General features: G+C 37.5%; 1 protein-coding gene across 5 annotated transcripts in view; it reads right to left on the minus strand.

The window, feature by feature from the left end:
• SOCS5 (suppressor of cytokine signaling 5) overlaps positions 1–16,113 on the minus strand; it is a 128,597-nt gene that overhangs the window by 25,209 nt on the left and 87,275 nt on the right. The window contains exon 1 of one of the 5 annotated variants that reach the window (XM_086701168.1): positions 12,801–12,873. The exons of the other annotated variants lie outside the window; for them this stretch is intronic. The gene's annotated coding sequence lies outside the window, so the exon portion shown is untranslated. Of the gene's footprint in view, positions 1–12,800; positions 12,874–16,113 lie in introns of those variants that run through there. 5 annotated transcript variants of the gene reach the window in all.

The raw sequence follows: 16,113 nt of genomic DNA on the forward strand, positions 1-16,113 counted from the left end.
AGAAAAGAAGCATGGTGGGTAGGAAAACCAGGATACAAATCCCTAAGACTTTGTCCACCCCAGACAGGATTTGCAAACAGGGTTTGCAGTCTGGGTTTGCACGGCATATTCATGTGGTGGAGCAGAATGGGTACAATGGATTAGAGAAATAAAAATATCATACATATAGCATATGGATGAATGGCACAAAAATCAGTCAGACACAAAAGACTCCATATTGACATATATACATATGCCTGCACATATATGTACAAAAGGGCAAAAATAAACTACATCATTTAGGGATGCACACACAGGCAGTAAACTTTACAGAGAAGGAAAAAATGATTATCACCGAAGTAGAAATGTTACTTCTGGGAGATGGGATAGGGTAGAGAGAGCTGGGCTCTGATCGGGAAGGGGCACTGGCAGGCACTGTATGTGGTTGAACACGGACAGTGCTCTACTTCTTAATCTGGGTGGTGTGCTTTTTAATTAGTCATTAAAATGACCCTTTATATTTTATTCACTGTTCAATATATATGTATATTTCGCCATAAAAAGGGAAAACAAAGAGCAAAAAGGCAGCATACACGAAGGAACAAAGAAAGCAGAAAGCAGTATTTGCTGTAGGCACTAGCAAAGTGCTGCTAACAACCACCTCAGGAATCTTTAGTGAAACTCAAGTTAACAGTCCATCTCTACACTAGACTATCGTTTCCCTTGTTATATTACCTTTATCATTAGTGTAACATGCTACATCTTAAGACAATTTCTAATCTAATTGTAAGAGAAACACTCCTTTGCCAAGTTTCTTTTCCTACTTGACTCCATATGGTTATATATATTTTGCTACATACACAAAGAGCCATTCCGAGAGAGAAAGCCATAAACATTTGGCACAGCAGATCCAACAAAATGTTCCACTAAAGAAAAACATGAAATATTCAATTACATACTGGCAGATTACTTCTAATGTTATGAAATTAAACTACACGTTAAGTAGTTAATTCAATAACTTACAATAATACTTAAGAACATAACTCTCCGTGGCATGATGGTATTCTGCCACAATACTGATTTATTCTAAGATGCTGTTCTTTATGAAAGAACCTAGGTTCTTGCCCCTGTTCTGCATCCCATTAGCCATGTAAGCAATTTGGATTCCACTTTCCTATTTAACAGCGTGGGAGAAGAACTTCAGTTTCCTGGGTGTAATTTATGAACTATTTAACTTAGTTCCTTTAGTTGAAATGAAGCTAATGGGAAAAAAATTTGTTTGATTTTAAGAGTTTTCACATATATGTAGAAGCTGTAAGAACACGTGTTCTTGCCTTTACCGTTAGTATTTTCTAGGACCAATTCTTACGTCGTCAAGTATAGCTGGATGTGTATGAGAAGCACACTTCCAGACGACCCATTCCACCCACTTTTCAGTCCCAATAGCCTAAAAAGTCTGCCTCAATTTGGCTATTCCCAATTGTACTTCATATTCACTATATCTAAAATTATCTTAAGATTCTCCCCCAAATTGGGATATCAGTACTCATTTTCTACAGAATTTCTCAGAAAAATTTTATTTTACTCTTCTTCCACTTCCCACCCTTATATTTAATGTTACCTAGTTCACCAGTTTCTTTTTCCAGGATGACTCTCACTGCCAGTAGCCTTGTCCAGATTTCTACTGGCACACTCCTAAACTTCCACAACACCTTAGTCTCTCCTCTCTTCCTAGACTCTTAACATTGCTAGACTCCTCTCCTTTCAGGAACAGTCAACAGTCACATGCAGCATCTTTTACCCGACTTTCACTTGCTGCCATCCATCATTAAGCCCTGTTTAATCCCAACTTAATTCTTCTTCCTCTGAAACACCTTCACTACTCTGTAGTTCGCCATTCAATTCAATGTTTAATGTCTATACCAAGCTCTAATTTCTCAAAAAGGGTTTACTGCTAACATCACAGTTTGTTCTCTTCTGCTCAGATTGTTGCAGGCATGTTAACTGTATCTCTATAATGGTACTGTGAGATTCAAAAGACAAAGAAGTCTTCTACTTCTTTTGGTAACTCAAAATACCTAGGTGAGGGATGGGAATTTATATCCAGATGTTTTTGGAAAAGACAAAAAGGTATCAGAACCAATGTACTCTATTCTATTCTGGCTCTTCAGTCTTGGCTCAAGCAACGGAGTGAATCAACTGCTGGCTCGTAAGGTGGCTAATCAAGTCTGATTCACCATTTTGCCAAACTGACCAAACAATCAGCAGCAATGGGAAAGTGTTTTGAGATTCTGCTTCAACCACTGTACCTGTACTCTACTTAGATAATTAATTGAAAGCTTGATCTGAGAATTTTAGTAAAAATATTAGAATATTATTTGGACTATGTGACCAGTTGGATAGAGGCCAAAACTGAGAATTTTCTAGGCAGCAGTCATATTACTGGCAATCAAATATTCAATCATTCTTGTCACTAAGATAACTTCCACTTAATAACAAAGGGGGTCAGATGATAGGAACAGAGCTAATTTTCCTTACTCTACCCTTCTTATTCTTCTTCAATGCTAGAGAATTTCATAAAAGCAAACCACCAAGCTACAGCCATAATTTCTTTCTCATGGTCCAGTGACAGTAAAATCTCTGTATTTTGTTTATTTATTTTATCTCTACACCCAATGTGGGGCTCAAACTCACGACCCTAAGATCAAGAGTTGCATGCCCCTCCAACACAGCCAGCCAGGAGCCCCTAAAATCTCTGTATTTTAAAATGATAGGGACTCACAGGTTGTACTCTCCTATGGCTTTAACATACAGCAAGAGACTCTTAATTAAAATGAAATCTAATCTTTTCTTGTGAAAAGCCACTTATGCTTCTTTCTAATTCCACTCTTGCACCCATTTTCCAGATTTCACACCATGATGTTTTTCATAATTTTATTTTTTAGCTTATACTTCAGAAACTGTGATTGGGAGAGGGGAGTACATTACTTCCCATAAAGCTGTGTTCCTAATATAGTGATTGTTTTCATCTTCTTTTTTTAAATTTCTTTTAAAAAAGGTATATAATTATGTGGTTTGTGTTTGGGGATAGTGGTGGTGAAATTAGAATAAGACTGCATCTCTCTTGAGGATATTTGTAAAAAAACAAAAAACAAAACAAAACAAAAAAAAACCTCCCCAAAACAGTGTAACACAGCAACCCAAACATCCACTGACAAATGAAAGGATAAATAAAAGGCAGTACCTATACATGATCATACTCAGCCTTAAAAGGGAAAGAAATTCTGACATAGGCTACAACATGGATGAACCTTGAAAACATTATGCTAAGTGAAATAAGCCAGTCACAAAAGGACAATATTGTATGATCCCACTTATAAGAGGTACCTAGAGTGGTCACATTCATAGAGACAGAGAGTGGAGTGGTGGCTGCCAGGGCTGGACAGAGAGGAGAATACGGAGTCAGTGTTTCATGGGTACAGAATTTCAGTTGGGGAAGATAAAAAAAGTTCTGGTGATGGCTGATGGGGATGGTTGCACAACAATGTGAATGTACTTAATGCTGCAGAACGGTCTATCTAAAAATGGCTAAAATGGTTAACTTTTATGTGTCTTTTGCCACAGTTTAAAAAAACCGAGTATAATACAGAGAAGAATATACAATCTTTTAAGTAACTTTGTGTTCTGTGTGGTTAATTTAGAGGCATTACTGAAAAGGAGAAGCCACACCCTCTTATCATTGGCAGTGTTCTCTCCACGTAATGGAGAAAATGGAAAAAGTTAAGTCTAAGAAATCAGTGTCTACATAAGCAATTTCCTTGTTCACATGGGTATTTAAATATCACTGGCTGCTTAGGTCTCTGACAATTTTGCTGTCTTATCCATTCATTCAATACTCTATGAGCATGAACTATGTGCTAAACTTTATGTAAGATGCTGGAGATGAAAAAGAGAGAGAGAGAGAGGAAAGAAAAAAAGAAAAAGACACTCAGCCTGAGAAGTCCACAATCTGGTGGAGAAGGCAAACAAATTACAATGCAACCTAAATTCTAATTAATTCTAATTAGCGCTGCTGGGAACACAAAGCGCAAAGCAACTACCTCGAGCTGGGGAAGTGTGGCACACTGCTAGCTGCACCCTATACTTGTCCTCCCCTTCTTCCATAATAATATAATTAGCCGGTACAAAGCCACCAAGAATAAAGACATTTGTGCCAACGAGGCGCAAAAAGATACATGTTTGAGGGACCCAGGAAACTCTGTATGCCCTTAGTCCCTTTTTTGTTCCTTCCTATGTCAGGCTGCTTAAAACAGATACCTCCACTTTGGACCATGAGGACAAGGGTCGAATCTGAAGGATTTTGGAGCCATGAGCTGGAAATTACTTCCCTAAAGCCTTTATGGAGAAGAGCAGTCATTTTAGCCCTACATTGCAAAAGAAATTCTCTCCTGTTTTTAGGCCACTGTTATTTTGGAGGTTCTATTACTTGCCGTTGAACCTGATCCTAGCTAATGCAGGGGATCAGGGAAAAGCCTGACAAAAAAGGTGACTTTCAGCTAGGTTTTGAAGAATGAAGTTACCTACCAAGTGGAGAAAGGCATTTCAAGCAGAGATCATGCAAAGGTAGAGACTCAGGAAAGGGTCTAGCTTTCCAAAGGGAGAGGAGTGATTAAGACTGCTAAAGTACAGGGCAGGTGGAATGGAGTAAAAGAACAAGCAACCTTTAAAGCTGGGAAAAATAGACTTTAAAGGGTATTACATGCCCTGCTAAAAAAAGTGCTTTTATTCCTGTACTTGGCCACATTAAATGACCATGACTTCATCGATGATTCTCTGCATATTCTAATTTTTTTTTTCATTTTATTTATTTAAGAGAGAGAGAGAAGGAGTGAGAGAATCTGAAGCAGGCTCTGGAGCTTGCTCCCATGAGCCTAGGATCATGACCTGAGCCAAAATCAAGAGTCGGACGCTCAACTGACTGTGCCCCTCTGCACATTCTGGAAGAGCCAAACGGCCCAGTCAGAAAACAATCAAAACTGTATGGATTAAAGTATGGTGATGACAGGGGTTAGGGAAGAAAAGAAAATCTTATTTCTGTAAGAGTAAGGCTCACTAGTACTTCTGCAAATGTTGAGGACTAGAAGGAATAAATATCTGGCACAAAGAAAAGATTAGGACTCCTGAGAAAGTGAAGGGAGAGGGATAATGGACAATATGGAAAACAGTGAGCATATGTAAATTTTGGCAATGTGTGCACAGATAAAGATTAGAATACCCACCTTCCTTTTAAAGCAACCTGAAGTCTATGAATTATACCTATGAGCATCTGATTATAATTTTATTTTTATTATATGCTTATACCCATGGTTTCCTTTCACAAGTGGCTGTCATAAGTTAGTAAGAGCCAAAGAACACTAATCCTATAGTAGGAATTTGGTATTTGATGATCAAATACCTTTTCCTAACAAAGAAGAGTTATAAATATGAACAAGGGAGAAAAAATAATCTGTGCTCTTTAAGGTTTTTAAGAGTTTTAATTTTTATTCAAGCAAGTAGTATTCTTTTGTTTCTGCAGTAATCATGTATTATTATTCTGAATTTTTAGTTTTTAAAAAAATTTCTTTAACGTTTATTTATTTTTGAGAGACAGAAAGAGGCAGTGCATGAGCAGGGGAGGGGCAGAGAGACACAGAATCTGAAGCAGGCTCCAGCCTCTGAGCTGTCAGCACAGAGCCGGACGTGGGGCTCGAACCCACGAACCATGAGTTCATGACCTGAGCTGAAGTCCGCCGCTTAACTGACTGAGCCACCCAGGCGCCCCTGAATTTTTAGTTTTATAATTCAAAAAACCACCACTAATGCCTCATCAAAAAAATTTAAAAACAGCAACTGTTACCTTATAGAAGTATCAGGGCAACTGAGAGGGTCTATGGCCTCTGAGAATCTCTAATACATTAATACATTCTCCAAAGATTCAAAGATCAAAAAATTCTTTAAAAAACGTCTTACAATGTTTCTGTTATTTTTGTTTAGCTCTTCCTATATTTATGTACCGCATTTTAGCCTTTTAACAAATATTTACTGAATGCTGATCATACAAGACTGTGTGGGATAACAGAGTTTATTAACTAGAAAACTGTAGGACATGATTTTTTATGTTTTATCCTGATATTCTTGTTTTCAATTAGTTTTAGAAAGGGTTTTTGGTACCTTCTATCAGATCATGAGTTTTATCAGTATTCTATCCTGATAACAGGCATCAAAACACTTGCAAAGGAACACTAAGAAAAATGGTTTAATATTGTAAAGAGTGAGGTAGATGCTTTCTCAACTTAGACTTACAATTATATTGTTTGTATCTAACTTTTGATTAAAAGGACGCAGTTACCTCACTTATTAGCCCCTTAATTTCTCCTGATATTTATCCATCCTTTACAATGGTTATTCTATATTATAAAATAACTGGGGCAAAAATAGGAACTCAATAGGCAAAGAGATCTTTGACCCAAGTAACTATTTCTTTTTTTTTTTTTTTTTTTTAATTTTTTTTTTTCAACGTTTATTTATTTTTGGGACAGAGAGAGACAGAGCATGAACGGGCGAGGGGCAGAGAGAGGGAGACACAGAATCGGAAACAGGCTCCAGGCTCTGAGCCATCAGCCCAGAGCCCGACGCGGGGCTCGAACTCACGGACCGCGAGATCGTGACCTGGCTGAAGTCGGACGCTTAACCGACTGCGCCACCCAGGCGCCCCCCAAGTAACTATTTCTTTTTTTTTTTTTTTTTTTTTAAATTTTTTTTTTCAATGTTTATTTATTTTTGGGACAGAGAGAGACAGAGCATGAACGGGGGAGGGTCAGAGAGAGAGGGAGACACAGAATCGGAAACAGGCTCCAGGCTCTGAGCCATCAGCCCAGAGCCCGACGCGGGGCTCGAACTCACGGACCGCGAGATCGTGACCTGGCTGAAGTCGGACGCTCAACCGACTGCGCCACCCAGGCGCCCCCCCAAGTAACTATTTCTTAATGAATGCACATTACAATAAAAAAAAAAAATTCTCCAATGATGAATCATCACACCATTTTTAAGCATCGGAAAAACAAAGCTAACAGTGAAACTGGCTATTGTGAAAACTGGTTAGAAAGTCACCTGACTCATTCATCACCATAGAGAAGACTCTTGTGGCCCCACTCCTTAAACTCAAGAAATGGGAGTACAGTAATAGTGATGTCTAGGAACACAGAAAGGGCACACCTCCTAGTAAGCATCTACAGCTTTTGTAATATTCTCAAAGGGGTCAGGCCCATGCAAGATCCACCCTGGATCCTGCTCACCTCACTAGAATCCCAGACTCCACCTGGACGTCCTTCAATCTGCCCTCTGTATGGTCACCAGGGAATGCCATATACACCAGTCTCAGAAAATAAAATTCTCTGTTCAAAATGTTTCAGTGTTCTCTACCCCCTTGAGGGGCAAAATGAAAATGTTTTTAAGTGGCAGATGGGGCCACTGAGAATCTGGCCCCTACCTTTTAGACACTACATTTTAATAACAGTGTTTCCTTTTCCTTCCAAGTTCTAACCATCTTTAAACCCTGAACTATGTGTGAGCTTCCTGAACACACTGGGCTTCCATCCGCATGCTTTTTGAGGTTGCTCTTCCCCTTGTCTGGAATGCCCTCCCCTTACTCACACAATACCTGGCAAAACTACACTCATTCCTCAGGTCGAAGTTCAATAGCCATCTTTTCGTCAAGCCCTCTATCACTCCTCCTCCAGGCTGACTGAAGAGCTCCTGCTCCCTGGTGTGTTGCTAAACTAGCTCAGAAGGGGAAAAGAGCCCTGATACTGTCAGTTCTCCGTACATTTGTTTTGAAAACTCAAATTTGCTTCAGGGTGCTTGTTACACCGGGGAACAACACAAGCACAGCCCCAGTCCCATTTGCTTGTGTGCCATGAAGTGAGAACTGTACCCAGTGGTACCCAGCCCTGCGTGCCCACCTCAAACATTTCCCAGCTACCTCTGTCAGCCTTCTGTGTCAGGGCCATCCCTTTCCACATCTGGTGTTACCTTTCCCTCAGGTTTCAGACACCTACTTAGACAACTTCACAATAAGTCACAACAGGCAACCTTTCTTACACTCACTTCCACAAGCCGACTTCAAGTTTTTTTTTTCAAGGTAAAGCACCGTAGTTAATATTTATGTTCCTCTTCATCATTTTAACATGTAATAACTCTGCTGCCCTTTTTATCTGGTTCCTACCTTTTTTTTTTAAAATGTGTTACTGAGGAAGTTTTTGTGTTATGTCTCGTTTTTCCCTAAGCCTGGTGATTTTCAGAAATGCACACGTCTCGTGATCGCAGAACTGACTGTATGTATGTAGCATTTGCTGATTTCTGTGGTATACAGACCACCACAGACCATTTCAAATACTAAGAGCTGGGCTCTAATGTCCAGCTTGGCTCCAACACAACATACCCACAGTCTGTTACAGGTTTTTAACATAGCAACCATTTTTTTTCATAACAACCATTTTCCTGTTTAAAGACAGTAAGCTCCTGGGGGGCAGGGCCCTTTTCACCTTAATACCAATATTCCTTAAATAGTATTCAGTTGTTAAGTATGTTAGTACTCTGCTAATGTAGACACCACAGAGTAACAAGACTAAAAATGTAACATGAATAATGCTAACTATAGGGGTGCCTGGGTGGCTCAGTTGGTTAAGCGTCTGACTCTGGCTCAGGTCATCATCTCGCAGTCCATTAGTTTGAGGCCCTACTCAACTGACAGCTCAGAGACTGGAGCCTGCTTCGGATTCTGTGTCTTCTTCTCTCTCTGCCCCTCCCCTGCTCACACTCTGTCTCTCTCAAAAAATAAATAAACATTAAAAAAAGTTTAATAATGCTAACTATAAAACCTATTTCTACAATGGAAAATTAATATCTGCTCTGCCCCAACCCCTGCCACCCTATTAGTAAGAGGAGAGATGGGATTCAAACAGTGTTTCTAACTCCAAAGTTTATCACAAGACAATGCTTCATAACCAATCTACAAATACCTACTAATCTACATATACTTTAAGGTATATGTGGCTTACAGACTAATTAAAAAAAATAATCTGGAGATGTGGTCTAATGGATTTTTCCTCCTGATTGGTAAATTTATATAAAATGTCTTACAAGGGGTACCTGGGTGGCTCAGTTGGTTAAATGTCCAGCTTCGTCTCAGGTCATGATCTCACAGTTCGTGAGTTCAAACCCCATATTGGGCTCTGTGCTGACAGCTCATAGCCTGGAGCTTACTTTGGAGTCTGTGTCTCCCCCACTCTCTCTGCCCTTCCCCTGCTCATGCTCTGTCTCTCTCTCAAAAATAAATAAACATTAGAAAAATTTTTTAATGTCTTATAAGAGTATGCAAATTTATCTTAGTTATACATTTAATATGCAAAAATAAAATAAAATTACACAAAATAGGACCTATTCTCCAAATATGGGCCATTTTATTGAACCCAAACTTAATCTAAGCCAGTATCAAAATCTAAGTTGATTTCTTTACAGACATACATACATATATGTATACACACACACACACGTACACACATATTTAAAACTTTAAAATTCGTAGTATTTACATTTCAACTACTGTTTTCTTAATATAGACAAGTATGATTTTAAAGCTGTATGTTAGTGATTTCAATAAAAAAATTAGTTTACTCAGTAATATCTGAGTCTCAAACAATGGAGAAAAGTTTCTTCAGCTTATTTCCAAATTTTGCTAAGAAACTAAAACATACTTAGTGCCTGTGAATCCTACAGCACAGAGAGCGGCTGCTCAAATTTAGCTTGAGTCCAGACAAGTGAAGCTGATCAAAACGAATTACTGGGCCCCAGTCTCAGAATTCTGATTTAGTAGGTCTGAGGTGGGGCTACAGATACTGCATTTCTAACAACTTCTCAAGTGACTCTGATGCCATTGGTCCTGGGACCACACCTTGGGGTCAGAAATACCTGTGTTCAAATCCTAGCCTGTCACTTAATATCTGTGTTCTCTGGACATGGTTTAAAATTTTTACCCCTTAATTTTCTCATATAGAAAAGCCAAAGAGTTGCCAGAAAATTAAACAAATAATATATTTAAAGTGTTGAGCACATGATGAGGACTCTAATGATAACTACCTATGTTGGCTGAATAAATGAATGTCATACTTCAAAGTACACACTACAAGTAGTGGCTGAGATGGGATGAGAACACTCCATACCCTGTCTCTCCTACTGAATCTGATTATAAAATCTAAACACAATGCATGGGGTAGTTATTTAAAGACTGTGAAAAGTAAATGGTAGCAGGCAGACTGGGAAAGAAAACCAGAATTCAAAGAACCATAGAAGCAGCATGGGTTTACTTTTCCTGCCTTGTATCTTGCTGCCTAGACTGGGGGAAACTTATTAGTGGCATCAGTGTAGGCAGTGCTCCAGGAGAAGCCCTGTAGTTCTGGCTGAGCAGGGAAAGGGATTCTACTGGCAGGAACAGCAAGGGGCCCATACGTACCCTAAAAGTCTGAGTAAAGTCCCTAAGCCCAGAAGCTGTGGTTTCAAGAGGGTGTTGCAAACCACTCTCCCAACTTTCCCCCTCTCTCTTTGCTCCCACCACTTGTCCCTGGATGTGGGCACAACTGCAAGAAGTTCAGTAGAGTAGACAAAGTTTTCTGGCTGGAGAACTAAAATGGGAGCCCCCAGGGAAGTAGAAAGTATAAGGGAAATTGATGAATGGGAGAAACTCAGAAAAGCAACTCCATAATATTATGACCTCCTGGGGCTCACTCCAGAGCTAAACATGTCGTGGAACTCATCCTAAACAACAAACCAGAAACTCTGAGAATTGAACAGAAAGAGAAAGTCACCTATCTCCAACTGACCAATGGGCAGTATACTCATAGGACAGATCCAAATAGCAATGTGCTGCAGGCTTTGAAAACCAAACTGACACTGAAATCGCAACCCACAGAAAGCTGGCTGCAAGCTGCATGCTGAAACCAAAGGGGATGACTGCATGCTAAAACACAAAAATGAACAGTCTCCATAGAATTTAAACAAGACTCAGGGTCTTATAATACCATAGAATGCAATCCAAAATTGCATAGGAAAATCCCAGCTTGCATGGGATAATAAACAGACATCAACACTGAGATGACACCAAATGTTGGAATTATCTGGTAAAGACTTTAAAGCATTATTATAAAAATGCTCCAAGAAGGGTGAACACTCTTGAAATGAACAGAAAGTCTCAGCAAAAAAAGAGAATCAAATGGAAAGTTTAGAACTGGAAAATAACTGAAATAATTCACTAGATAGGTTCAATAAGTAAAATGGAGATGACAAAAGAAAGTCAATGAACTTGAAGACAGACTAATAGAAATGATTTAGTCTGAACAATAAAACAAAAAAGTAACAGAGCATCAAGGACCTTTAGGATACCAAAAGGACCAACAATGGTGTCACTGGCATCCTAAAAGGAGAGTGAAAGAGGGTGGTGCAGAAAAGTATCTGAGGAAATCACAGCTGAAAACTTTACCAACTTGGGAAAAGACACAATGTATATGCAGATTTGAGAAGCTCAGAGAACCTAAAGAGAATAAACCCCTAAGAAATGCATGCCTAGACACATCATAATCAAATTGATAAAAACTAAAAATAGTGAAAAAAATTGAAAATAACCAGAAAAAAAGAAAAGCAATGCATTATGTATAGGGGACAGGGGAACAGCAACTTGAATGAATGTGAGTTTCTCACCAGAAACCGTGAAGTCCAGAAGGAAATGGCATTGTTAAGGGGTTGAAACAAAAGAACTGTCAACACAGGATTTCCATATCCAGTGAAAATACTCCTCAGGAATGAAGGCAAAATAAAGACACTCTCAAGTGAAGGTAAAACTATGAGAATTCATTGCCAGAAGATCTATTCTAAAAGAATCACTAAATGGCAGAAGGCAAATGATGCCATGGGAAAAACAGAACGTTAGTAATGATGAAAGAACAAAGAAATGATAACCATCTGGGTAAATATAATAAACTATTTTTTTCTTCTTGAAATCCTTAAAATACATTTGGCAATTGAAAGCCAAAACTATAACACTGACTGGGTTTTCTATGTATGTAGATAGAATATATAAGGCATTACAACAACAAAAAAGAGGAAGGTAAACAGACACATATAGTGTTAAGATTTCTACATCCCACTTAAGTGTAAAAATATTCTAAGTAGACTATAAAAACTTAAATACATTACCTCAGAGATATTGGGGGTTCAGTTCCAGACCAATGCAATAAAGTGAATATTACAATAAAGGGATTCAAATAAATTTTTTGGCTTTCCAGTGTATAGAAAAGTTATGTTTACACTATGCATAGTCTATTAAATGTGCAATAGCATTTTGTCTAAAAAAAAAAACCAATGTACAGGGGTGCCTAGGTGGCTCAGTTGGTTATGCATCCAACTTCAGCTCAAGTCATCATCTCATGGTCTGTGAGTTTGAGCCCCATGTCGGGCTCTGTGCTAACAGCTCAGAGTCTGGAGCCTGCATCGGTTTCTGTGTCTCCCTCTCTCTCTCTCTGCCCCTACCCTGCTCACACTCTGTATCTCTCTCTCTCTCTCAAAAATGAATGAACATTACAAAAAAAATGTACATATCTTAATTTAAAAAATATTTTATTGCCAAAAAATGCTAACCATCAGCTGAGCTTTCAGTGAGTCATAGTCACTGAACACAGATCACCGAACAAATATAATAATAATTAAAAAGTTTGAAACATTGTGAAAATTACCAAAATAGGACACACAGACGTGATGTGAGCAAATGCTATTGGAAAAATGGTGCCAGTAGACTTGCTTGATACAAGCCTGCTTCACAAGGCTTCAATCTGTAAAAAAAAAAATGCAGTACCTATGAAGTACAATAAAGCAAGGTATGCTTTATATTATATATTATATATTATAACCTCTAGAGCAACCACACACACACACACACACACACACACACACACACACACACACACACACACGAACACTAGAGTGAGATACAGTAAAAACAAACAAACAAACAAACAAAAAAACCACAATAGGGAAGTTAAAATGGAATACTAAAAACTGTTCAAACAACCCAAAAGAAGGCATGAAAGGGAAAAAGATGAACAAAAAAACAAAAAGAACAGATGGAAAGCAAATAGTAATCATAAAATAGTAGCACATAAATAATTATATCAAATATAAAACACCTAAACATACCAATTAAGAGACAGATTATCAGAATGCCTTTTTAAAAAAGATGATCCAATTATATGCTACCTAGAAGAAGTATATTTCAAGTATGATCATATGGGTAGCTTAAAAGTAAAAGGATGAAAAAAGGTGTATCATGGACATACTAATCAAAAGAAAGATGGAGTGGCTATATTAATATCAAATACAGTAAACTTCAAAGCAAAGAAAATTAACAGACATAAAAAGGGGCATTATATAATGATAAAAGGGTCAATTCACCAAGAAGATATAATAATCCTAAATGTGTATGTACCTAACAAGAGAACTTCAAAATACATGAAGCAAAAACTGACAAAACTAGGAGCAGAAATAGACAAATCTCCAATTATAGTTGGAGACTTCAACACTCTTGTCTCTGTAGTCTGTAATTAATAGACAAAAAAATCAACAGGGAGATAGAACTGAACAACACCATCAACCCATTGGATCTGACATTTATAGAATACTCCATCCAAAAAGACCAGAGTACATTTTCTTTTCAACTACACAGAGAATGTTCACTAAGACCGTAACTTGGGTCATAAAACAAATCTGACAAATTTAAAAGAACTGAAATAACACAAAATATGTTCTATGGCCATAATGAATTACACTAGAAATCATTAACAGCAAGATAACAGAAAAATCTCTAAAAACTTGGAAATGTAATGATGCACTTATAACTAATCCACAGGTCAGAGAAGAAGTCTCAAGGGAAATTAGAAAATATGTTTAACTGAAAGAAAATAAAAATACATCAGAATTTGTACAATGTAGTTAAGCAATGTTCCGATGAAAATTTATAGCATTAAATGCTTTATTAGCAAAGAGGAAAATTCTCAAACCAATAATGTAAGTGTCTATCTTAAAAAGTTATAAAAAAAAGAAGAGCAAAATAAACTCAAATCAAGTAGAAGGAAAAACATACCTACACCTAATAGACAAAACCGTGAAAGACTGAATACTTTTCCCCCTAAGACTGGGAACAAGTCACTGATATTTACTCTCACTGAAACATTGCACTTGAAGTCCTAGCCAGTGTGAGAAGTCAAGGGGATAAAAAAGCATACAGAGTAGGGTGGGGAAAAAAAGTCCCTATTTGCACACAACATGACTGTCTACTTAGAAATCTCAAAGAATTTACACAAAATCTCCTAGAGTAAGTAAAATTACAAAGCCCTAGAACACAAGGTCAACACAGTATCATATATCTACATATTAGCAACGAACAACTGGAAGCTGAAATTTAAAAATACTATTACAATACCTCCAAAAAAGTTGGAAATACTGAGGTACGAATCTAACAAAACATGTACAAGAGCTATGTGCTGAAAATTACAACACTATTAAAGAAATCAAAGAAGACCTAAATAAACAGGAAGGCATCACTTTCATGGACTGAAGTTCAACATACTAAAGGTGTCAATTCTTCCCATTTGATCTATAGCTTAACAGAGTTCTAACCAAACCACTGCCCCACAAAATATATGTTGTAGCCATAGACAAATTTATTCTAAAATCAAAAGCAAAGGAACTAAAATAGCCAAACAATTTTGAAGAATAAAATTCAGTGAATCATACTAACAGGTTTTAAAACTTACTCTAAAGCTATAGTAACTAAGACAGTATGATACTGCAGAATAAACCAGTCTTGAAAGGTTACATATACTACATAATTTCATTTACATAACATAAATCGTTGTCAGGGATTAAGGGTGTGATACAGACGGTTAGCAGGAGGGAGTTTGGGGGTGATGACATTATACTGTATCCTGCTTGTGGTGGTAGTTCCATGGATCTATATATGAATTAAAACTTATAGACCTATACATCTCCCAAAATCACTTTTACTGCATGTGAATTTAAGAATTTTTAAGCTTCTAAAAAATACACAGTATAAATTATTTTAGGACTTTCTACTTTTTTTACAAATTAAGGCTCGAAACCAAATGTTTTGAGAATGTGTACATCACTACAATCAGAACATGTAGAGGTAGGAGAATTCAATTTTTAAAAATTACTCACAAAGATACAGTATAGGTATAAATTGTAGACTCAGGAACAACTATACCCCTCAACCAATCATACAGACCAACTAAACACATGTTTAATATTGTCTTGTAAAAAAGAAAATAAGATAAAACAAATACAGCATATGTCAAATCAAAAGGAAGTCTGAATGAAGACTCCACATTCGTATGAGATATTCATTTACTCCTTAGAATGGAAATGATAGTGTGCATTATCAGTATGGTACGTACCTTGTCTTTTCAAATAGCAGTTAAAGATTTACAATGGTTTATCCATATTTTTTCTCATCTGATTTCACTTGACACAAAAAACATGCACTTTCAGGAATGCTGACTGGATGAAGAAAATGTGACACATATATAATGAAGTATTATTCAGTCACAAATAAGGGAGGAAGTTCTGGCATTTGCAACAACTTGGACCAGCCTAAAGGACATAAAGCTAAGTGACAAAAGCCAGACAGAAAGAAAAGTGCTATATGATCTCACCAATATGCATAATCTATGAAAGTTAAATTACAGAAGCAGAGAGTAGAATGGTGGTTGTCAGGCACTGGAGGGTGAGGGGAATGGAGAGACGTTGCTCAAAGGGCACTAACTTTCCGTTACACGATGAATAATTTCTGAGGATAAAATATACGGCATGGTGACTATGGTCAATATCATATACTTGAAATTTTCTGAGAGTAGATCTTGAATGTTTTCACCAAAAAAGAAGGTGGGGGGTGTAATTACTGAAGGCAATGGATGTATAAATTAGCTTGACTATGGTAATCATTTCACAATTTATGTTTATCAAATCATCACA

The sequence above is a fragment of the Puma concolor genome, chromosome A3 (assembly GCF_028749965.1).
Source record: "Puma concolor isolate L17-30 chromosome A3, mPumCon1.1.hap2, whole genome shotgun sequence".
Taxonomy (NCBI): domain Eukaryota; kingdom Metazoa; phylum Chordata; class Mammalia; order Carnivora; family Felidae; genus Puma; species Puma concolor.